The sequence below is a fragment of the Lepidochelys olivacea genome (genome assembly GCF_965140295.1).
Source record: "Lepidochelys olivacea isolate rLepOli2 genome assembly, chromosome: 6".
Classification (NCBI taxonomy): Eukaryota; Metazoa; Chordata; order Testudines; family Cheloniidae; genus Lepidochelys; species Lepidochelys olivacea.
The window spans coordinates 11,593,555-11,616,349 of NC_140416.1; the positions used below are offsets into that span (position 1 = coordinate 11,593,555).

The 22,795-nt window shown below is 54.0% G+C and overlaps 1 protein-coding gene across 5 annotated transcripts in view; it reads right to left on the bottom strand.

The window, feature by feature from the left end:
• SYT7 (synaptotagmin 7) overlaps positions 1-22,795 on the bottom strand; it is a 177,808-nt gene that overhangs the window by 25,628 nt on the left and 129,385 nt on the right. The window lies entirely within an intron of this gene.

Consider the following 22,795-nt stretch of genomic DNA (forward strand, 5'->3'; position numbering starts at 1 on the left):
GGGGAGGGGAGATCACAGCAGTGGGATGGGTAGCTCAGTCACTGGGTGGATGAGGCTGATTTCCATCTGCCTCTGAGGAATGTTACAATATTGCTTAAATAGTCAGGGCCAATCTGCAGCCGTGATGTGAGTGTAACGCAAAACACAGCATGGGCTGGGTGCACCTCTGGGGCTGTTCCCCATAAAGAGGTTTCTTAGGCGGCAGCTGCTGTTTCCAAAATGGCGGAGCTGGTCCTGTAGCTCAACCACTAGAAGCTCATGCTTTTAGACCAGGTTCAATCAGCTGCTGACCCAGCCAAGGAGAGGGAGAGAGGTGCAGTCGGTGAGAATGAAGCATGCTGGGTCAAGCTCTCCAAGGCAAGGCTCTGCCGATTATCAACCTGCTTCCTGATAATCAGCAAAACGCCCTGGGCTTTGGTGGGGCCAGGTTCTGGTCTGGGAGTAGAGAAGGTGTCTATGGTCAGAAAGGGAGGTGAGTTTCTTCTGGAGCCCTCTGTGTGTCTGGACAGCTCTGCAGAGCTGGGCTAGTATTTCACGCCAGCGTCCAGCTCAGTGTCCTCAAAGAACAGTGGACAAAATCCCACCTTGCCTGAGAGAGGGCAAGTGCTGCCATGCATGGCTCAGGCACAAGAGCTGGCTGAGATGGCCACCCACCCAGCATGTGTGCTAGCCTGGTAGACCACCCCCCCTGGAATGTGAGGCCAGCCTGCAGCTGGCACGGGAGCCCAGGAAACGCTATGCACAGGCCCCATCACACTGCTTGCACCAGAGAAGGAGCTTCTGACAGCCAACTAGCTGCATAGCCTGTCTCCCCTGCTGTCACCTCCCGACTGACCCTCTCAGCTTGGGACCCAGCACAGGCATGTCTGCTCAGGCTGGGGAAGAACTGGCACAGAGCTGTGGGCAGGCAGGGCCTGCTGGGGACAGGTGCTACATCAACACAGCAAATGAGTCTCTGCAGGCTGCCAGTGGGTTTGAACCCAGGATGGTCTGGACAAAAAGCACAGGCTTCTACCGTAGAATCATAGAATATCAGGGTTGGAAGGGACCTCAGGAGGTCATCTAGTCCAACCCCCTGCTCAAAGCAGGACCAATCCCCAATTAAATCATCCCAGCCAGGGCTTTGTCAAGCCTGAACTTAAAACCTTCTAAGGAAGGAGATTCCACCACCTCCCTAGGTAACGCATTCCAGTGTTTCACCACCCTCCTAGTGAAAAAGTTTTTCCAAATATCCTCCCCCACTGCAACTTGAGACCATTACTCCTCGTTCTGTCATCTGCTACCACCGAGAACAGTCTAGATCCATCCTCTTTGGAACCCCCTTTCAGGTAGTTGAAAGCAGCTGTCAAATCCCCCCCTCATTCTTCTCTTCCACAGACTAAACAATCCCAGTTCCCTCAACCTCTCCTCATAAGTCATGTGTTCCAGTCCCCTAATCATTTTTGTTGCCCTCCACTGGGCTCTTTTCCACATCCTTCTTGTTGTGTGGGGCCCAAAACTGGACACAGTACTCCAGATGAGGCCTCACCAATGTCGAATAGAGGGGAACGATCACGTCCCTCGATCTGCTGGCAATGCCCCTACTTATACAGCCCAAAATGCCATTGGCCTTCTTGGCAACAAGGGCACACTGTTGACTCATATCCAGCTTCTCGTCCACTGTCACCCCTAGGTCCTTTTCTGCAGAACTGCTGCCGAGCCATTCGGTCCCTAGTCTGTAGCGGTGCATGGGATTCTTCCGTCCTAAGTGCAGAACTCTGCACTTGTCCTTGTTGAACCTCATCAGATTTCTTTTGGCCCAATCCTCTAATTTGTCTAGGGCCCTCTGGATCCTATCCCTGCCCTCCAGCGTATCTACCTCTCCTCCCAGTTTAGTGTCATCTGCAAACTTGCTGAGGGTGCAATCCACACCATCCTCCAGATCATTTATGAAGATATTGAACAAAACCGGACCCAGGACCGACCCTTGGGGCACTCCACTTGATACCGGCTGCCAACTAGACATGGAGCCATTGATCACTACCCGTTGAGCCCGACAATCTAGCCAGCTTTCTATCCACCTTACAGTCCATTCATCCAGCCCATACTTCTTTAACTTGCTGGCAAGAATACTGTGGGAGACCGTGTCAAAAGCTTTGCTGAAGTCAAGGAACAACACGTCCACCGCTTTCCCCTCATCCACAGAGCCAGTTATACCATTTGAGATAAAGGACTGAACCAGCCAGCCAGCAGCAGTGGCATATTCATAAGCTCTGTGATTTAGCCTCCAGAGCACTTGGTTACTCCGCTTCCTGTCAGTGACGTGTGGCGCCAACTCGCTAGCCAGCAATCTACCCTGCTTGGCCTCAGCCCCCGGCTCACCCGCCCTGGCAATCGGCACTGCCTGCTTCTCATGGGCCTCTCCAAAATGCCCTGGCTTCTCCAGTACCAATCGCTAGCAGGAACGGAGCTCACAGGCCTCTGCACCGCAGCTCAACTCCCTCCGCTTGCTCTGCCTGCCTCATCTGGGCTCTTTGCGAGCATTTTCCCCAACCTCGGTCCATTGTCAGAGCATCAGCAGGCGTCTCATCTAAATGTGCTCTTCCTGTGCTCAGGGCCCTTGCTTCTTATTAAACTCCAGCTTCCTTTCTATTATCTCTGCTCTGCTGCTGGCACAGAGGCCTATCCCACCCTGCTCCCTGCATTTCTTTAAGGCACATATGCATAGCTCCTGTGTTGGTCTCTTAGATGGGAGGCCTTCCAACTCTCCCAGCTCCCACGCTCCCCTTTGTACTCCCTGTTTTACTGCTCATAATAACGAATCATCGATTAATAATGACTATCTCAGTTGCACCACGGCTTCCCCCTGGTGGTGTGCAGGGGAATTATCATCACTCTGCTTTCACACGATACTGTATCGCTCCCCAGATCTCTCCATATTCCATGACGAAAAGCTTCCTTACGTTGGAGTTAAGGTTGAAAGTACACATCAATCTTTTCCAGGGAAATGGTCTTAAAAGGATGTTGTGGTTTAAACAAAACAAAACAAATCCCTAGAACGCCAGGAAAATCTAAATCCAAACAAACATCTGAAAGGTTGAAAATGTCAACAGTCAACAAAATGGCCTTTACTCCGACCTGTCCCTCCACACCCAGGGCATGTGCTGTACCAAACGCGCCTATTTTGCTGAGGACATTTTGCTGACACAGGCTGGGAATATCTTTGATCCTGAGTGGCCCAGATTGTGGTTTGGACTACAGAGCTGTGCAGCAGAGCGACTCTCCTTGCATCTCTGCATGTTACCCAGAGCTGGGGTCTGGGCAGGCAGGAGCGAGCAGTTGCTGCGTACATGGAATGGGTTTTCCCTCTATTCCCTGACCAGAGCAGCCTAGCCAGTACACGGGGTGTTGTAATTTGCAGCTGATCCAGGCCTGCAATTAATCACTACCTTGCAACGCAAGGGGGAAGCAGGGGAGGGACTGTAACACAGAGGGGTGTCTCTGAACTCTGATGCCCCCTGGGCATAGACGCCAACTCCATGGGTGCTCTGGGGCTCATGCACCCATGGAAAAAAAACCAGTGGGTGTTCAGCACCCACCAGCCACAGCTGTTCTTCGGTGCCACCGATCAGCTGTTTGGCGGCTGGGTAGAGGCACTTGAGGGAGAGCAGAGAGCACGGAGCGGATGGGACCTCAGGGGAGGGGAGTGGAGTGAGGGCGGGAAGAGGCGGAGCGAGGGCGTGGCCTTGGGGAGGGGATGAAATGGCGGGGGAGTTAAAAAAAAAAAGAACTAGATAAATCCATGCAGAATAAGTTCATCAAAGGCTATTAGCCAGGATGGTCAGGGATGCCACCCCATGCTCTGGGTGTCCTTACATAGGCTCCGACTCTGTGGGTGCTCCACCCACTGGCAGCCCCCCTATCAGCTCCCTCCCACCCCCTCAGTGTCTCCCGACCGCCAGCAGGCTCCGCGGATCAGCACCTCCCCCTTCTTCCCCGTGCCTGCTGCGGTCAGCTGTTTCGCAGCATTCAGGAGGCTCTGGGAGGGAGAGGGGAGGACCGAGGACGCGGCATGCTCGGGGGAGGGGGCAGATCTGGGTGGGAAGAGGTGGGGAGGGGATGGAGTCTTGGGGGAAGGGGTGGAGTGGGGGCCTGGGGCAGAGTTGGGGGTCGAGTACCCCCCACCGGCACTTCAGAAAGTCAGTGCCTGTGTGTCCTTAGGCCTCTGGCTGCCAGATGCTGGGACTGGACGACATGGGATGGATCACTCGATAATTACCCTGTTCTGTTCATTCCTTCTGTAGCATCTGGCACTGGCCAGTTTCAGAAGACAGGATACTGGGTTAGATGGGCCATCAGTATGACACAGTATGGCCGTTCTTATGTTCAAGTTCAAAGCACTTGCTAACCCTTATGCCCAATCTCAGCCACTAGTGCTCTGGCACAAGGCCTGGGAACTAGAAACTCTTTAATAAGGACTTTTGGCAGGGTGAGTTTTACATTCTGAAATGTTGTGTGTGTTCAGAGTTTCCCTCAGCCCTTGATGAATGGTACAGTGGCTTTGGGAGATACAAATCCACAGCACGGTTATGATGCTACATGTCTCTGCCGACTCCCAGGCAAGGGCAACAATTTCCAATTACAGATCTCCTGCCCCTCAGCACCTGGCCTCAAATCATATAATTTCTTTAAATGATTTAAAAGAATTTAGGATTTAAAAGAAATTCTAGTTTGGGGGCCTCCAGTCAGATATAACAAAGGGCCGAGCTCTCTCAAGCTGGAGGACCACAGGTTTAATGTTAGTTTCCTGAATGGTTCTAACTAGAGGGGGCTGAAAATGGAATTTCCATCCCGTTGAAAGTTCTCAAATTTTGAAATTTGGTTTCACCCCCAATTGGGGCACAAAGAGTCAAAATCTTGGAATTTTCGGCAAAACGAAATATTTGGAAGTATCCCCTTTGAGTCTTGTCAAAACACGTTATTTCAACCAGGTCACGTTTCATTAATGGAATTAATACAAGATAAATGTAGAAATCTTTCAAAATTATCAATCTGTTTCAGGTCTCAAAAAATAAAATGAAATGAAAATTTCAATTAAAAATTAAACAAAAACGTTAATTTTGTTTCAAAATGTCCTGGCAAAAAATTTAGACTAAAACGAAATTTTCCTGCAAAACATGTTTTCATTGCATCCCTGGCAAGAAAAGTTTTTGGTCAGAACATTTTGGCCAGCTATACAAGTGGGTTTTAGATGCTTGGGTCTCCTGCCCCCCACTAACGGACACTCCAGTTCTGCTGCCCTCCCACCACCCGACCCCTCTCCATGGTCTCACACTTAGAAACACTGCAGTAGTCCAGCTGAAAATGCTTGTGAACTGTGCATCTAATGACTTATTATCCCACCAGCCTCTCCTGACTTAGCCAAAGGCACCAGTCCTCACCAAGGCCAACACAGACTAAAGCAAACATGGAGTTTCCAGACCGAGCTCTCTTTGGCTGAATCTGCACTCACAGAGCTGCTTCTAACTGAAGCCACAGGAAAGATCAGGTTTAAGCCCAGTCGGTTCAGTGTGTCCATGCTGCAGACTTGTTACAGTTTTCCCCATACCCACACTGTCCTCTAGGTATCTATCCCACTGTTCCCAAAAGCAGAGGCCTTTGGAAGATGTTGCAAGGCCAACGGTGCCATGAGGGACTGTTTGAAGGGAGGACTATTTGAACCATTTGAGTTACGCCAGCGACCTCCATTCACGCTGCCATCATCATGCTGCAGACTGAGACATTTCTTAGCCTGTCCCATCCTAGTGCTTCATGGCAGGAATGGGCACTGTTTAGGGCACTTTTGCGTGTTGATGGGAGGTATTTCACAAGCGAGGGGCCCAGGCTGCGCTCTGAATGGTGCCAGGCCTGGTCAGCCCAAAAAGCCTCCCCAAGAAATGAGGAAGACGTTAGTTCTTAAACCCTCACATCTCTCAGATGCCTTGCGCATTCTGCATCCAATATCCCACAGCTTTCTATGTGGGCCTCAGAGCAACGGCCTGGTACTAAGGAAGAAGTTCAGGCTGAGATGTTGGAAGCAAGGTTCTTAATGGGTAGGGTAGAAACCACAATGGGAACAGACCCATTAAATCTCCTTCTGGCCAGTGCAGGAGCTGCCCTTCAGGGCACCTAATAGTGCTTTGTACTAGTTTCTAAAGAACTAGCTGGTTTCTAGACGACTCCAGAGATAAGACTTCCACCCCTGCCCTGGGAGCAGTATGGGGTGGGCTGGCCTGGTGGTCAACATGGTGCTCAGGAACCAGAGGCCAATGGGCAGGTCTGAAGGCAGGAGCCAGGTGTTAGAGCTGAAAATTGAAGTCAGCAGGGACAGGAAACAGGAGCTGAAGCCAAAGGCCAGTGTTGCGTCAGAAGCCAAAGAGTCATAGCCCATGGTTGGAGCCGGAGCAGTCAGAAACCAGGGCAACGGAGTCCAGGGACTGGAAGGAGGCTAAGGGCAGGAGCTGGGAACAGGACAGGGTCAGAGTATGGAATTGGGGACGAGGCTGGGACAGCAGGTAGGAGACGGCAGGCTCTGTAGCAGCAGCAAGCCAGGAGCCACCTTTTTGCATAGACAACTTCCTTGGTCTCTTTCTGGCTTAAATAGTGTACGTGGCTCAATCAGGGACTCCAGAACTCATCCAATCCGGTCCCTGGGGGCGGTACCTTTAATGGAGCATATGCCTTTCAGGCTCCTAGTTCTCCAGTAACTAGTAGAGCTGTTGAGTGGTGTTGTGGATGTGGCCGCAGCCTGAAGGCCTGGACTCAGGACCTTGGATCCTCCCACTGACAGGCCTCACTGTTAGGAAGTATGAGCAACCATGTGGCCAACCAGGGAGGAGGTGGAGGCGCCATGGCTGTGCAGATGCAGGATGGAGAAGTCATTAGTGGGGATGAACCGGGGAGGGTAGGGGGAGTGTGTGTAGATGAGCCAGCTGATCTGTAGTAGCTCTGTCCAGATTGCTGTGATTCCTGATCTGGCTGAACCGAGAGGCCTTGCGGGTGCTGGTGGCTCTGCACTCCTCCATTAATGATGAAAGCCCCTTTCCGACTCTGGCTTCTCCGGATCCACTGGGAGCCTGAGTCACACAGACAGAGCAGAAGGCTTGGTGCTGTGGCTTGCGGCCCAGGGACTGTTGGGAGGGCTGGCCGGGGCTCCCCTTGAGGAATGGGGGAAGAAATAAGAGAAGAGATGCAGACACACAAGGAGGGCAGCACATGCCTCTGCTCCATTATGGGTAGTGACGCCGCCAGCTGCAAGCCACTCCATCAGCACAAGGGCAGCCTGGAGGAAGCTGGAGCCATTGGCCCAAAGCAGATGCGGAGGGCTTACCTGGGAAGTCCCTGGGGACTGGGCAGAGGGAGGCCTGCATTGGCACATAGCTGAGCAGATGTGTGTGCTGTTCGTGCCATACTATGCCCAAGGAGAAACCTTCCTGGCATCTTGTCAGCAAGGGGAAATGTGGAGCACAGCCTGAGCACTGCCACCAGAAACAGGCATTGCAGGCCCCTTCGAGACAGGCTGCTCTCCTTCCTGCAGAGCTCTCAGCTCAGCTAGCCACCTCAGCGAGAGGTAGAGGAGCTGCCGGTGAGCGGAGCACCAGGAAAATCTCAGGCCATGGCTCTGACTGAAGCAAGACTCGGGGGCAGCTCTGGTTAATTTATCAGCACGTCGCCACGCACAGAGACTCCAGGCCCCGTCACCTCAAGTGCTGATGCTGAGGTCCCTCCTCTGCATGTGGCCCTCATGTCTCTGTGGGCGTGTGCATGGCCCTGGGACAGGATATCCATGTCTAGTCGCAGGCATGGGCTCCCGGATCTCAAAGAACAAATCCCTTCATCCTCCAGGCTTTGAGGGGTGTTAGGGGCTGGCCTTTCACTCCTGGCTGACTCTCCTGGATACACAGCATGGAATCAGGGGCACACCCACATCCACGATGAAGGAGCAATCCCCTCTGCATCTTGCCAGGACCTAGCTGGGCTCTTCCCTTTGTCCCCATACCCGGAGCCCCCTGTGCTTGTAGCACTCTATGGCAATCCTGTCTCTGTCAGCGGAGACACCTCTGCGAGGAACTGGGGAGTGGAACTCTTCCCACTACGTTTAGACAACTAGATAATATCTTATGGATTCCCGGGCCTGTGGCTTCATTGTTGTCCAGGCAGCTGTCAGAGGGGATCAGCCTCTCTCTCTGTCACCGGCATCTCCTGGCTCCGCTCCACACACTCACTTCCCTAGGGTCGGGAGCTCCAATTAGCCAAATCCTTCCTAACAGCCTGCCTGTCACAGCACTGCAGCCATCTCCCCAGAACCAATCCGATGGCCCAGACTGCGTCTCGTCGTGGGCAGCCCTGGGATAGCTTGGCCTCCTCGACCCAACACAATGGAGGTACTGGGACCTGGCAGAGGACGGGACCCTCACGCATACAGCGGCTAATGGCAAGGGCGTATGGCCTGAGTGCCTGAGACAGAAGGGGGCTGAGCAGGGAGAGAGAGGAGTAACATACCCGGCTATCTATGGGGAGGGATTTCCACGCTGTACTGTCTATCAGGGAGTTGGGAAGAGACAACTAAAGGCCCCCAAACCCAGCTGGGATGAAGCTCTTCAACATCCCTAAATAAAGGCTCAAGAGCAAATGATGGGGCGGTGGGAGATGATAATGGCTGGTGCTAGTGGAGTTCCTCATGTGTGAGAGCTGTTGAGAGAAGGGCAGAAGGGCCAGGTCTCTCCTGTGCTCCACTGACAGTCCCCAGATGCTCCAAACATGGGACCTCCTGACACTCACCAGGCCCTTGTGAGGCAGCATTTGACATGCGCCCCTTGACAGGCCCACTCGCTGTCTGTCTGACTCAGCTCCACATTTGTGGTTTTGCTCGGTCATGTCAGTCCGGGGGGCATACACTGCCTCCCCAGACACTCACCTGCGAGGACTGGATCTCAACCCCTTCTCTGCTGGGGCTCCTGTGGTACCATCGGCCGGGACCGGTGCTCCTGCAGGGCAATGGCACTGCGTCCCAGCAGGGGCTCAGGGCAGCACAGGAGCTATCGAGGAGCCAGTCGGTTCAGATTTGTCACAGACTGATGCTGCCTTAGGAAGCTGTCCAACCATCTCCTCCACTGGATGTCCCACCCCCCATCCCTCCCCCCACACGAGTGCTTAGAGAGCTGTTGGATGGATGAACGCCCCCTGCCCCCAGTGCATTAGGGACCCACTGGTCACGCCTCCCTGCCACCACACACTAGTGCATTAGAGATACAAGGTTACACCTGCATTGCCACCAGAGTGTGACTGCAGCTCAAGCACACGTACCCGAGCAAGGTTTAATCCAGCTAGCCTAGGTGCCGGAGCAGCAGAGCTGCAGCAGCCCGTGTTGCAACCTGGGCTAGCCCCGCGAGTAATTACCCAGGGGTCTGGACAGGCTGGTACGGCCCATGGTGAAGCCCTTGCTACTGCTGTTTCACTGCGCCAGGACGCACACTAGCTAGATCACCACTACCCTGGTTAGGGTTACATGGGCTGCAACCAAGTGTAGACACCCTCAGAAGCAGAGCTGGTCAAAACACGGCCCGTGGAAAGCTTTCCCTCGGAAAACACTGATCCAGTGAAGCCAAACCGTTCTGTTATGTTGAAATTTACGAGGGGAGATTATCAAAGCTTTTCACTTTGATGGCATCATTTCAGCTGGTACATTGTAACACTGAAGTCCCAGTGAAACTACATTTCCATAAAGTTCTTTCAGTGTGTCTCACATGAAGGGTCTCTGACTCTTCGTTCTGTGGTGAATTCTGACTTGTCACTCCGAAGCGGGAGGAATGGAAATCTTGAGATGTCAGATGGAGCCGAAGTTCCCTTTCCTGACCAGCTCTGCTCAGAAGCAAAGAACGCAGGACGTGTCCCATTTCTTGCCATCCACCCGAGCAGCACACTTTTCCAGGAGCCAGCGGGAGCTGAGCAGGGAGGCAGCCAGTGAGACTGCTCTAGCTTTTTCGAGTGTTGCTCAAAATACACCTCTGAGGACACATCATCAGACCCCTTGGGACGCCTAGTCAGGTCATCGCGTAGGTCCCTCCCTGGGTCACTCAGAGGGCAGCTTGCTGGGTTGCTTGGGGACCTCCTGGGGTCATTTGGAGGACACTGTGTCAGGTCATTAGCTCATGTTCCACCAGCCTTGGAAGCGAGTTGTGCAGGGTAAGGAATCTAGCACAGACTCATTCAGGGGTCCCAGCAGCAGCTACCCTGATCTGCCTGAGACGAATCCCCAGGGCCCTCGCATTCTGCCCTTCCCCAAGCCAACCGCTGAGGAGGGCACAAAAAGACACACATGGAGCATTAGGAAGAAAGCGAAACCCAGGCATTGCCTTGGGGAGTTTTGCTGCCCTGCCTATATGGAAGAACTGAGCCTGAGCCTGCCCTGAAAAGCTATTGAGCCAAATTCTCAGCTGGTGCATATCAACGCCGATGGAGACCAGCTGAGAATCTGGCCCCTCATCTCCTGCGTCCTTGGGACAAAGCAGGGAGTTAAGTGGCAAAACAGTTTTGTTTTCCTGTCCTTCTGCTGGTCTCCCTCTCTGCAATCCTGTTATGTAGCTGGGTAATGTGTCTGGGGAAGGATAGAGCGTGTACGAGACACGGCACAGTATTGTTAGCTCCAGCTGCGGTAATTACATTCCGTCTCCCCCGCACATGTCCCTGCCAGGGGTGCAGGGAGACAACTGTCTAGGGGAACCTGAGCAATGTGAATTTCGAGCGGGGGAGGAGAGTGTTTAAAGGGGGCTAGGTAGGAGCAATGGGGTGACACTGATGAGCAGTGATAGTCTCCTAATGGCAAGGGGTTAGGGTGTGGCAGAGTCTCCCCAAAGGCAGTGGTGGAAGCAGGGAATGACTGTGTGTTGTCCAGGGAGGGGCAGGGTAGGTGTATTCCAGCCAGGTCCTCACAAGCCTTGTTTATCTCTCATTTCTACAAAGCTTCCCCTCAGCGGTACCCTGGCTATCTTAGCACGGACTCCAGAGCTGTGGGGCTTCTGCTCAGCAGTGCTCTGTCTATGCCAGCACGGACTCCAGAGCTGTAAGCTTCCCCTCAGCAGTGCCCTGTCTATGTCAGCATGGACTCCAGAGCTGTGAGCTTCTGCTCAGCAGCGCCCTGTCTATGTCAGCATGGACTCCAGAGCTGTGGGGCTTCTGCTCAGCAGCGCCCTGTCTATGTCAGCATGGACTCCAGAGCTGTGAGCTTCTGCTCAGCAGCGCCCTGTCTATGTCAGCATGGACTCCAGAGCTGTGAGCTTCTGCTCAGCAGCGCCCTGTCTATGTCAGCATGGACTCCAGAGCTGTGAGCTTCTGCTCAGCAGCGCCCTGTCTATGTCAGCATGGACTCCAGAGCTGTGGGGCTTCTGCTCAGCAGCGCCCTGTCTATGTCAGCATGGACTCCAGAGCTGTGAGCTTCTGCTCAGCAGTGCTCTGTCTATGCCAGCACGGACTCCAGAGCTGTAAGCTTCCCCTCAGCAGTGCCCTGTCTATGTCAGCATGGACTCCAGAGCTGTGAGCTTCTGCTCAGCAGCGCCCTGTCTATGTCAGCACAGACTCCAGAGCTGTAAGCTTCCCCTCAGCAGTGCCCTGTCTATGCCAGCATGGACTCCAGTGCTGTGAGCTTCCCCTCAGCAGTGCTCTGTCTATGCCAGCATGGACTTCAGTGCTGTGAGCTTCCCCTCAGCAGTGCCCTGTCTATTCCTGTATGGTGCCAGCCATGTGAGCTTCCTCAGAGCAGTGCCTTTGTCAATGATGGCTCAGATCAGGCTCTTGGTAGGTCTATGGGAATCTGTTTGTTGTGGGTCTGGAAGGCCAAGTGTTGGCGCTATGTGTCTTGCTCATGACCTGGAATGGATAGGAGGACCTCCAGAGCCAAGGTGTGAGTCTCCACAGCTTGAGCTAAAGAGCTAAACTCCTCCCCTGTGTTGGCCAGGCGGTGGGAGGAAGGCATACCACACTGAGCAGTGGGCTTCAGGCAAGCAATGCTGCTGAGCGGGCCGGGCCCCCTGAAGAACAGCCTGAGGGTGCTGGGGAGCTGAGAGAGCAGGGTGCCACCATCCTACAGCCCCGTACAGAGCAGCTTCCCTCCCCGTTGCAGGGCTGGCAGGCTGAGCCACCCAGCGGGATTCTCTCTCCTCCATCTAGAGAGGCTGGGTCAGGGAGCAGTGAATGGAAGGTAGAGGGGCTGCCAAGCAGGAGCCAGGGCTGGAGGGTCAGAGACTCAGAGGGGTTAGTGAGCTGCCTGCTGCGGGAAAGAAGACTGCCTGAGAGGGAGCGGGAGGCAGAGGGTAGCAGGGGAAGGGCAGCAGGGCAAGAGGAGTAGGGGAATGAAGGGAGGGGAAGGAGGGGAGGAAAAGGGGGCTAGAGGAAGATGGGAGGGGAGGGGAGGAGAGGGGCGGGGGGCTGAAGGGGGAGGGGAGGGGAGGGGCTGGAGGAATAGGGGAGTGGAAGGGAGGAGCAGGAGGGTGTAGAAGGGAGGGGCAGGAGGAATAGGGGAGGGAAAGGGGGCTGGAGGAAGATGGGAGGGGAGGGGAAGGGAAGGGGGCTGGAAGAGTGGGGATGGGAGGGGCAGGAGAGTGTGGAGGGGCGGGGCAGGGGGCTGGAGGAGTAGGGGAGTGGAAGTCAGTAGGGGAGGGGCAGGAGGGGCGTGGAGGGGAAGGGGCTGGAGTGGGAGGGGATGGAAGGAGGACGTGGAGGGGAGGGGCAGAGGGATGGAGGAGTAGGGGAGGAGAGCAGAGGGGCAGGAGTGGAGGGGCAGGGGGCTGGAGAAGTAGGGGAGGGGGAGGGGAAGGGCAGGAGAGTGTGGAGGGGAGGGGCAGGGGACTGGAGGAGCAGGGGAGTGGAATTGAGTAGGGGAGGGGCTGAAGCGGGAGGGGAGGGCAGGAGGGGCGTGGAGGGGGGGGGCTGGAGCGGGGTGGGAGGGAAGGAGGGCGTGAAGGGGAAGGGGGCTGGCCGAGTAGGGGAGGGCAGGAGGGTGGGGAGGGGAGGGGGCTGGAGAAGGAGGGGAGGGGAGGGGCAGAAGAGTGTGGAGGGGCAGGGGGCTGGAGGAGTAGGGGAGTGGAGGGGAAGGGCAGAGGGCTGGAGGAGTAGGGGAGGGGAGCTGAGGGGCAGGAGGGGAGGGGCAGGGGGCTGGAGAAGTAGGGGAGTGGAGGGAGGCACAGGAGGAGTAGGGCATGTGCGGTGGAGGGGGGCAGGGGAGGGCAGGGCATGGGGAGCACAGGAGGAGAGAGGCCACTAGTTGCTAAAGCAGGACACATTGTCCAAGGTGTCTCTGTGCCCAGGCAGAGGGCCCTGCCCCGTACCATGCTGCAGGGGCTGGCCTGAGCGTGGGGCCAGGGTAGGGGGTGGGAGATGCAGGCTGCCACTCAGGGCCCTGCCATGGCCTGTGAGGTTTGAGTGACTCGGTGGCAGCCCATGGCCTGGCTGTGCATCTTCCTACAGGGCAGGTGCGCTTGGCGGTGGCCCAGCAGTTCATTAGCTCCTGCCTCTGACCCCACCAGTGTGTTTAACACGAGTGAGCCAGTTCCTGCAGGGGGAGACACTAGGGGACCAAGTAGAGGCTCCTTGCTGGGCCCAGAGGCCTCCCCCAGGGCTGGTGCACCCGGGCAGGCTGGTACGTAGGCAGCCAGCGCGTATGTGGGTGGGCCGGTAGGACACGTGTGACCCTGTGGGTATGTGTCCAGGCCAGGAGGCTCTGGGTGTGAATGTCCCTGCACTGGGTGTATGTGCGCCCCCGTGTGCATTAGCCTGGCTTGGGGGTGGAGGGGGACGGATGACTGGCTAGAGCGTGGCTCGGTGCTTTGCGTGTGTGCGCTGCTGTATGTCTGTGGGCTATGGCCAGTTGCATGTCTCTGCTGCGTGTGGAGGTAATTCTCCCACATCCTGCGGGGTTCAGTCCCCACCCCAGGGTCCCCAGGCTTTAAGGGGAAGCGTATCCGTTTCCTCGACCACACGGTCTCTCTTCCCTGCCCTGCAGCTGAGCTCCTCCCCCTCTGCCCAAGCCTGCCACGGAAGCTGAGCTGCCGGTCCCAGAGCCCCGGGAGTGGTGGCTGGACTGAACTGTGTGACTGAGGGCCCCAGCAGTGGCACTGGCCTGTGGGAAGCACCCTCCCTAGCGCCTCCCATGCTTGGGGGAGGTGGGATCCAGGCCCCTGGCTGCCTGCTGGAGCCTCTCCCCCGGCAGTAGGTGGTAATGTGCCATACCCCACGGTGGGCCCAGCTAAGTGACCCAGGCGAGCAGAGTGCCCCACCTTCTTACATCTCAGCAGGGATGTTTTAAAGGGCAAATATAGCCCAGACAAGGGTGCTGGATTGGCCCCTGGCTCTGAGCTGGGCAGCTCTGGCCTCACTCCACGCACACGGGACCTAAGCAAGGAGCAGGGTCTCAGCCTCACGGTGTGGTGCGTTGATCCAGGAGGATGGACGCTCCCAGCTCCTCCTCTCCCACTGCCTGGTCCAGGCCTAGGCGCTGGGGTCTCCTCGGCAGAGTGGAGGGAGCAGTTCTGGTTGCCTGGGCCAAGGAGCCTGGGCTCCCAAGCCCTGGCCATGCAGCTAGGGGTGGGGAGCAGCCAGTCTGTCCTTCCCACTCTCTGCAGAGGCATGCTCATCCCATATCCCCTGGATGGGTGGTCCCAGCCTGTGGGGCGGGTCTCACTCTCATGCTGCAGTGCGGAGGGGCATGAGGATTGCTTTCTGGCTCACCGCTCTTATCTCTGCCCTGCGCCCCAGTTCAGGGAGCAGCTGCTTGTCACTGACACCGCTCTTCCCAGATGTGCCACAAGGGGGCGCCACATGATGCCACAATGTCCATGAGGAGAAGCAGAGGCCATTCTTCTAGCTCCGGATCGACAAGACAGTTTGTGAGTTTGGGATGGCACCGGGGGTGCGGTGGGGGTAACGTCTCTGCCCCGCTGGGCTGGTGCCATCACTACAGCCCTGATCCTGAGCCCACTGATGCTCGTGGCCAAGCTCCCATGGGCTTGAATGGTGCAGAATCAGGGCCCAGTGAAGATCACCCCCAAGGGCAGGTCTTGGGTTTGAGCCCATCTCTCTTTAGCCCCCAGCAAGAGGGTCACTCGGCCCAAGGTCACACAGGGGGAAAGAGCCAACTGTGTGCAAATTCCCTCCTGAGCAGGGCAGCGTGGACCCCTCTCTCTGACCCTTTCCCCTCTTAAACAAAGGCAGAAAAGCCCCACTGAACCATGGCTGCGATCAGGGCCCCGTTATGCCGGGTGCTGCATGGACACAGCCAGAGACAGTCCTTGTGCCACCTGAGACCAGGGCCCCATTGTGCTGGGTGCTGTATATACCCCCCTGTCCCGGCTCAAAACTGTTGACAGTCTAACTAGTCCCAACAGACAAAGGAAGGATCACTGCCCCGCACGCCGTTTTGCAGATGTTTAACTGAGGCCCGTAGAGACTGAGTGAGTTACCCAGGTCTCTGGCAGAGCTAGGAACTGAATGCAGAACTCTGGAGACCCAGGCCAGCGCCTCACTCACAAGCCTACCTTTCTCTGGTTACGCTGCCTTCCCTTCTGCAATGGACTATTCAGAGCCTCGCTCCTCTAGCCCACTCGTGTCCAAGCTATATCATTTAGGCCCCATTTCTCACAAATGGTCACTGATTTTTAGATGCCTCCAGGTTTCTAACTGGGCACTCAAAATCAGGGGCCAGCATAGAGAAATGTTGGCCTGAGCTCCCTTAGGGCCTGATCCAAACTCCATTGAGTCTCTGAGTGACTTCAGTGGCTTTTGGATCAGGCCCTGTTCTCGCCCTGCACCGCAATCCCCATTGCTCCTCTCTGCTCAGCACTGCCTCGGTACGGAGGTTCCCTGAGCAGCACCCAGCGTTCTAGCTGTTGTCTCCCCACAGCTGGCTCAGTGACGTGAATGCCCTGAAATCTACTTGGCATTGCAAGCTCCTAAAGCAGGTGTCCTGTCTCACCCCCCATCCCCAGCCACCCCACCAATGTTCCCTCTAATTTTTTCCATCCATGTGCGGAATGCATTTTGTTATGTGCACCATAGCGAGGTAATGTGCAGATGTGCGCCACCAGTAGAAACAAAAAACCTAGCTATAATATATATATTTTAAAAGTTACCATAGGGATAATTACTCTAGCCAGGACAGGTCAGGCATTTTAGAACTTAGTACTCAAAGAATTAAATTTAAGCATAAAAGAGAAATAAAATTATGAAATGCACAGACCAGTCAAAACACTAAAACAACACACTTTGAAAGTGTTTCAGAGTAGCAGCCGTGTTAGTCTGTATCCGCAAAAAGAAAAGGAGGACTTGTGGCACCTTAGAGACTAACTAATTTATTTGAGCATAAGCTTTCGTGTAGCTCACAAAAGCTTATGCTCAGATAAATTTGTTAGTCTCTAAGGTGTCACAAGTATGCTTTGAAAGAAGTATCAAGTTACAACAACAATAATACAAGTATGTGTTGGGAGGTGGGTGTGAAAACTGTGTGTGTGTGTGTGTGTGTGTGAGTGCTTTGTTCCAGGTGAGCCTTGAGTGGGCCTGACTGTTATAAAAAGCCAGTCAGCTGCGAACCAGCTGAGCGGCGAACAGAGGGAGCTTGCCTGGGAGTTCGCCCGGGGAGAGCCACTGAGGCTTACATCTTGCCGGCTTCTCTGAGTAGTTTTTACAACTCCTGAGGAAGCTCGTAGAAGGAAGGTAATTTGGATGGGGAGTGTTCAGCTGTTGTGACCTGCACTGGATGTGCCATGTTTGTCTTTCTTCCACAGGACAGAAGCGACTTTGTCTGTACAAAGTGCAAGCCCTGATCTCCATATTGGAAGAGAAGGTTCAAGGTCTGGAGAAACAAGTATCGACCCTGTGTTGCATAAGAGAAACTGAAGATTTCCTGGACAGACGTCAGGATATGCTTCTACGGGCACAATGTTCGGAAAATTCAGAGCAGGCTGTGCAGCGGGGACAGGAGGACGGTGAAGAAATTTGGCAACATGTGACCCCCAGAAGAAGAAAGGGGAGCGTCCATGTACCAGCAGCGCAGATACAGGTAAGCAACCGTTTTCGTGTTCTCTCCACAGGTACTAATGCGGAGAGTGGACTAGATGATACATCTGAGGGAAGGAAACAGAAGGAGACTCCGCCGATTGGAAGGCATGAGATTCACTGTCCTCGGGAAGGGGGTTCCACGACCACCGCTCCCAAGAGAAGGACGCGGGTGGTGGTGGTTGGGGACTCTCTCCTCAGGGGGACTGAGTCATCTATCTGCTGCCCTGACCGAGAAAACCGAGAAGTCTGCTGCTTGCCAGGAGCTAGGATTTACGATGTGACGGAGAGACTGTCGAGACTCATCAAGCCCTCGGATCACTACTGCTTCCTGCTTCTCCACGTGGGCACCAATGATACTGCCAAGAATGACCTTGAGCGGATCACTGCGGACTACGTGGCACTCGGAAGAAAGATAAAGGAATTTGAGGCGCAAGTGGTGTTTTCGTCCATCCTCCCCGTAGAAGGAAAAGGTCTGGGTAGAGACCGTCGAATCGTGGAAGTCAACAACTGGCTACGCAGGTGGTGTCGGAGAGAAGACTTTGGATTTTTTGACCATGGGATGGTGTTCCAAGAAGAAGGCGTGCTAGGCAGAGACGGGCTCCACCTAACGAAGAGAGGGAAGAGCATCTTCGCAAGCAGGCTGGCTAACCTAGTGAGGAGGGCTTTAAACTAGGTTCACCGGGGGAAGGAGACCAAAGCCCTGAGGTAAGTGAGGACATGGGATACCGGGAGGAAGCACGAGCAGGAGAACGTGAAAGGGGAGGGCTCCTGCCTCATACTAAGAAAGCAGGACGGTCAGCGAGTTATCTCAAGTGCCTATATGCAAATGCAAGAAGCCTTGGAAACAAGCAGGGAGAACTGGAAGTCCTGGCACAGTCAAGGAATTATGATGTGACTGGAATAACTGAGACTTGGTGGGATAACTCACATGACTGGAGTATTGTCATGGATGGATATAAACTGTTCAGGAAGGACAGGCAGGGCAGAAAAGGTGGGGGAGTTACATTGTATGTAAGAGAGCAGTATGACTGCTCAGAGCTCCGCTATGAAACTGCAGAAAAACCTGAGTGTCTCTGGATTAAGTTTAGAAGCGTGAGCAACAAGGGTGATGTCGTGGTGGGAGTCTGTATAGACCACCGGATCAGGGGGATGAGGTGGACAAGGCTTTCTCCCGGCAACTCACAGAAGTTACTAGATCGCAGGCCCTGGTTCTCATGGGAGACTTCAATCACCCTGATATCTGCTGGGAGAGCAATACAGCGGTGCACAGACAATCCAGGAAGTTTTTGGAAAGGGTAGGGGACAATTTCCTGGTGCAAGTGCTGGAGGAACCAACTAGGGGCAGAGCTCTTCTTGACCTGCTGCTTACAAACTGGGAAGAATTAGTAGGGGAAGCAAAAGTGGATGGGAACCTGGGAGGCAGTGACCATGAGATGGTCGAGTTCAGGATCCTGACACGGAAGAAAGGAGAGCAGCAGAATACGGACCCTGGACTTTAGAAAAGCAGACTTTGACAACCTCAGGGAACTGATGGGCAGGATCCCCTGGGAGAATAACATGAGGGGAAAGGAGTCCAGGAGAGCTGGCTGTATTTTCAAGAATCCTTATTGAGGTTACAGGGACAAAGCATCCCCATGTGTAGAAAGAATAGTAAATATGGCAGGCGACCAGCTTGGCTTCACAGTGAAATCCTTGCTGATCTTAAACACAAAAAAGAAGCTTATAAGAAGTGGAAGATTAGACAAATGACCAGGGAAGAGTATAAAAATATTGCTTGGGCATGCAGGAGTGAAATCAGGAAGGCCAAATCACACCTGGAGTTGCAGCTAGCAAGAGATGTTAAGAGTAACAAGAAGGGTTTCTTCAGGCATGTTAGCAACAAGAAGAAAGTCAAGGGAAGTGTGGGCCCCTTACTGAATGAGGGAGGCAACCTAGTGACAGAGGATGTGGAAAAAGCTAATGTACTCAATGCTTTTTTTGCCTCTGTCTTCACGAACAAGGTCCCAGACTACTGCACTGGGCAGCACAGCATGGGGAGGAGGTGACCAGCCCTCTGTGGAGAAAGAAGTGGTTTGGGACTATTTAGAAAAGCTGGACGAGCACAAGTCCATGGGGCCGAATGCACTGCATCTGAGAGCGCTAAAGGAGTTGGCGGATGTGATTGCAGAGCCATTGCCCATTATCTTTGAAAACTCATGGCGGATTGGGGGAGGTCCCGGACGACTGGAAAAAGGCTCATGTAGTGCCCATCTTTAAAAAAGGGAAGAAGGAGGATCCTGGGAACTACAGGCCAGTCAGCCTCACCTCAGTCCCTGGAAAAACCATGGAGCAGGTCCTCAAGGAATCAATTCTGAAGCACTCAGAGGAGAGGAAAGTGATCAGGAACAGTCAGCATGGATTCATCAAGGGCAAGTCATGCCTGACTAATCTAATTGCCTTCTATGACAAGATAACTGGCTCTGTGGATGAGGGGAAAGTGGTGGACGTGTTGTTCCTTGACTTTAGCAAAGCTTTTGACACGGTCTCCCATGGTATTCTTGCCAGCAAGTTAAAGAAGTATGGGCTGGATGAATGGACTATAAGGTGGATAGAAAGTTGGCTAGATTGTCGGGCTCAACGGGTAGTGATCAATGGTTCCATGTCTAGTTGGCAGCTGGTATCAAGTGGAATGCCCCAAGGGTCGGTCCTCGGGCTGGTTTTCTTCAGTATCTTCATAAATGATCTGGAGGATGGTGTGGATTGCACCCTCAGGACGTTTGCAGATGACACTAAACTGGGAGGAGAGGTAGATACGCTGGAGGGTAGGGATAGGATCCAGAGGGCCCTAGACAAATTAGAGGATTGGGCCAAAAGAAATCTGATGAGGTTCAACAAGGACAAGTGTGGAGTCCTACACTTAGGACGGAAGAATCCCATGCACCGCTACAGACTAGGGACCGAATGGCTAGGCAGCAGTTCTGCAGAAAAGGACCTAGGGGTTACAGTGGACGAGAAGCTGGATATGAGTCAACAGTGTGCCCTTGTTGCCAAGAAGGCCAATGGCATTTTGGGATGTATAAGTAGGGGCATTGCCAGCAGATCGAGGGATGTGATCGTTCCCCTTTATTAGACATTGGTGAGGCCTCATCTGGAGTACTGTGTCCAGTTTCGGGCCCCACACTACAAGAAGGATGTGGAAAAGAGTCCAGTGGAGGGCAACAAAAATGATTAGGGGACTGGAACACATGACTTATGAGGAGAGGCTGAGGGAACTGGGATTGTTTAGTCTGCGGAAGAGAAGAATGAGAGGGGATTTGATAGCTGCTTTCAACTACCTGAAAGGGGGTTCCAAAGAGGATGGATCTAGACTGTTCTCAGTGGTAGGAGATGACAGAACAAGGAGTAATGGTCTCAAGTTGCAGTGGGGGAGGTTTAGGTTGGATATTAGGAAAATCTTTTTTACTAGGAGGGTGGTGAAACACTGGAATGCGTTACCTAGGGAGGTGGTGGAATCTCCTTCCTTAGAAGTTTTTAAGATCAGGCTTGACAAAGCCCTGGCTGGGATGATTTAGTTGGGGATTGGTCCTGCTTTGAGCAGGGGGTTGGACTAGATGACCTCCTGAGGTCCCTTCCAACCCTGATATTCTATGATTCTATGAGAGAGAGAGAGTCACAGTGTGTATTTGTGACAGAGACACTGTGTGTGTGTGTGAGAGACAGAGAAACACACAGTGTGTGTGACAAAGAGAGATACACGCTGCCCCTTTACGTCCGCTGCCCTTTAAGTAGATCAGCACTCAACAGCCTGAAGCCTGCGTGTTCAGACACAGCAACAGCTGCCAGCAAGCTCCCTCTGGAGCCCCGTCATGTCCCACCCGCTCTGTGGAGACGGGGTACAGTGGTGGGGGGAGGGTGACACCCTGACATCAGCGCCCCCTTTCCTCACCCCACTCTGCACAGCAGTCAAGAGGCTCCTGGGAGCAGCTGTTTCGGGGCTCCAAGGCAGAGGGCAGGAGCAGTGAGGCAGTGAGGGGAGGGACACCTGAAGTGCGCTGCACTTGATAGCCTGCTGGGTGATCAGCCGGCTGTGCAGCTTCGAGGGAACTTCCCCACTGAAAATCCCTGCTCCAGATTCTTCCCCCCACAAACGGTTGGTCTCTTCCCAAGAGGCATTATTTTGTGCCCACATGTCTAAGGTCAGCCCCTTTGTCTCACTTCTCTGTCCGCATGGGTTGCTTGTGACTCCTCCAATCGCAAGGTTGCAAACTTTAGCGAGTTTCTTGGCATATTTCTCAAAGCCCCAGTTCCTGGAATTAGGGGCTTCTATGAGACTCTCATCTTTCATTTAAAAAACAAAGCAAGTTTCCTGCCCTCCTGACGGCACAGAAAAGATTGAAAACGTGACCCCTGAATACTCCAAAGCCAGATAAGAAATGAAAAGAACTCTAAATACAGTATTTTTGAAATCTTGTGATTTCTTTAGCGAATCTCATGATCTGGGGGGATGATCTTTGAATGCATAGGCTCAGTCTCATGATTTTTGAATGCATGGGAAGGGCAATCCTGACACTGGGTGTTCTCAGCATGTCATTAGCTCCATCAATAGCGACTGCAAATAAAACCCCTCCCTAAAGCAACTGCTGCCCCAATAAATAGATATATCATCCTCCATCCAGAGTGGTGCCTCCCTCTCTTGGCTGGGCACCCTCTGCCCTTCCTGCCTGCTCTAGTGCAGCGCTCCCCCTGGCCTCCCTGAGATGCTTGGGAACCCTGGGCTTGGTGGCTCTCTCTTTCCCGTCCTGCCTCCTTAAGGATTCAGCACAGAGCTCTGGCAGAGGTTTTCTTACTCATTTCATCTGCGCTGGGCAGGTGCCAGAACACACTCAGCCACTTTAGCTGCATCCCGGCCTCCCGTCAGCAAAGAGCAGAGTGAGAGCTTCACAGTTACTGATCCAACACACTGCCCAACTCTGTGACAAGGGCGTGCCCCTGGCCCCATTTGGGGTTTGCTCAGCCCTCGTAAAGGAACAGAGAGCTATCCACGAGATGAATGAGCTTGGCCAACCCTGTTGCAGGCGCCCCTGCCATCACTGGGCGTGTGGCTGGGCAGAGGTGCCCAGTGACAGGCTCCGTGCTGCCTGCTCCCTGAATGCAGGGCTTGTCAGGGCTGACTCCAGGGAAATGGATACATAGGGTTTGGGGAACAAAGGCTGGCCTGAACCCCCGCTTAGCTGTGGCCCAGCACCAGCCCAGAAGGGAACGTCAGCTTGGCACATCTCAGTGGAGGTCCCCCAACCAAGTGTGAGCCTGGAACGACCTACCCGTCACCCCCAAAGGAACTGGGAGCCTAGTACTTCTCAGCAATGACCCTTGGATGAAGCATGAGCTGAGAACAATCTGCCCATCACCCACCAAAAAATACGAGTCTAAACTATTTCCATGATCCTGGAATGAAGCAGGAATCTGGAACAACCTGCTCTTTGCCCCCAAAGAGAGTGCAAGTCTAGAACACTTTGAGAACAGCTCAGAACAAAGCAGGAGCCTAGAACAACCTGCCTATCACCCCTGCAGGGTTTGGTAGCCTTCAATGTCTTGGCAACAGCCCCTGAGACATGGACCTAGAACAACCTGGCAACAACAAACCCTGAGCCTTAAAGTTCCCAGAGCGCTCTTTGCAGTGTCACCCACTGAGCCCTGCAGCCAAGGGCACACTGGACCCACAGTGATTGGTTTTGAGTGGAGATGTAGCTAG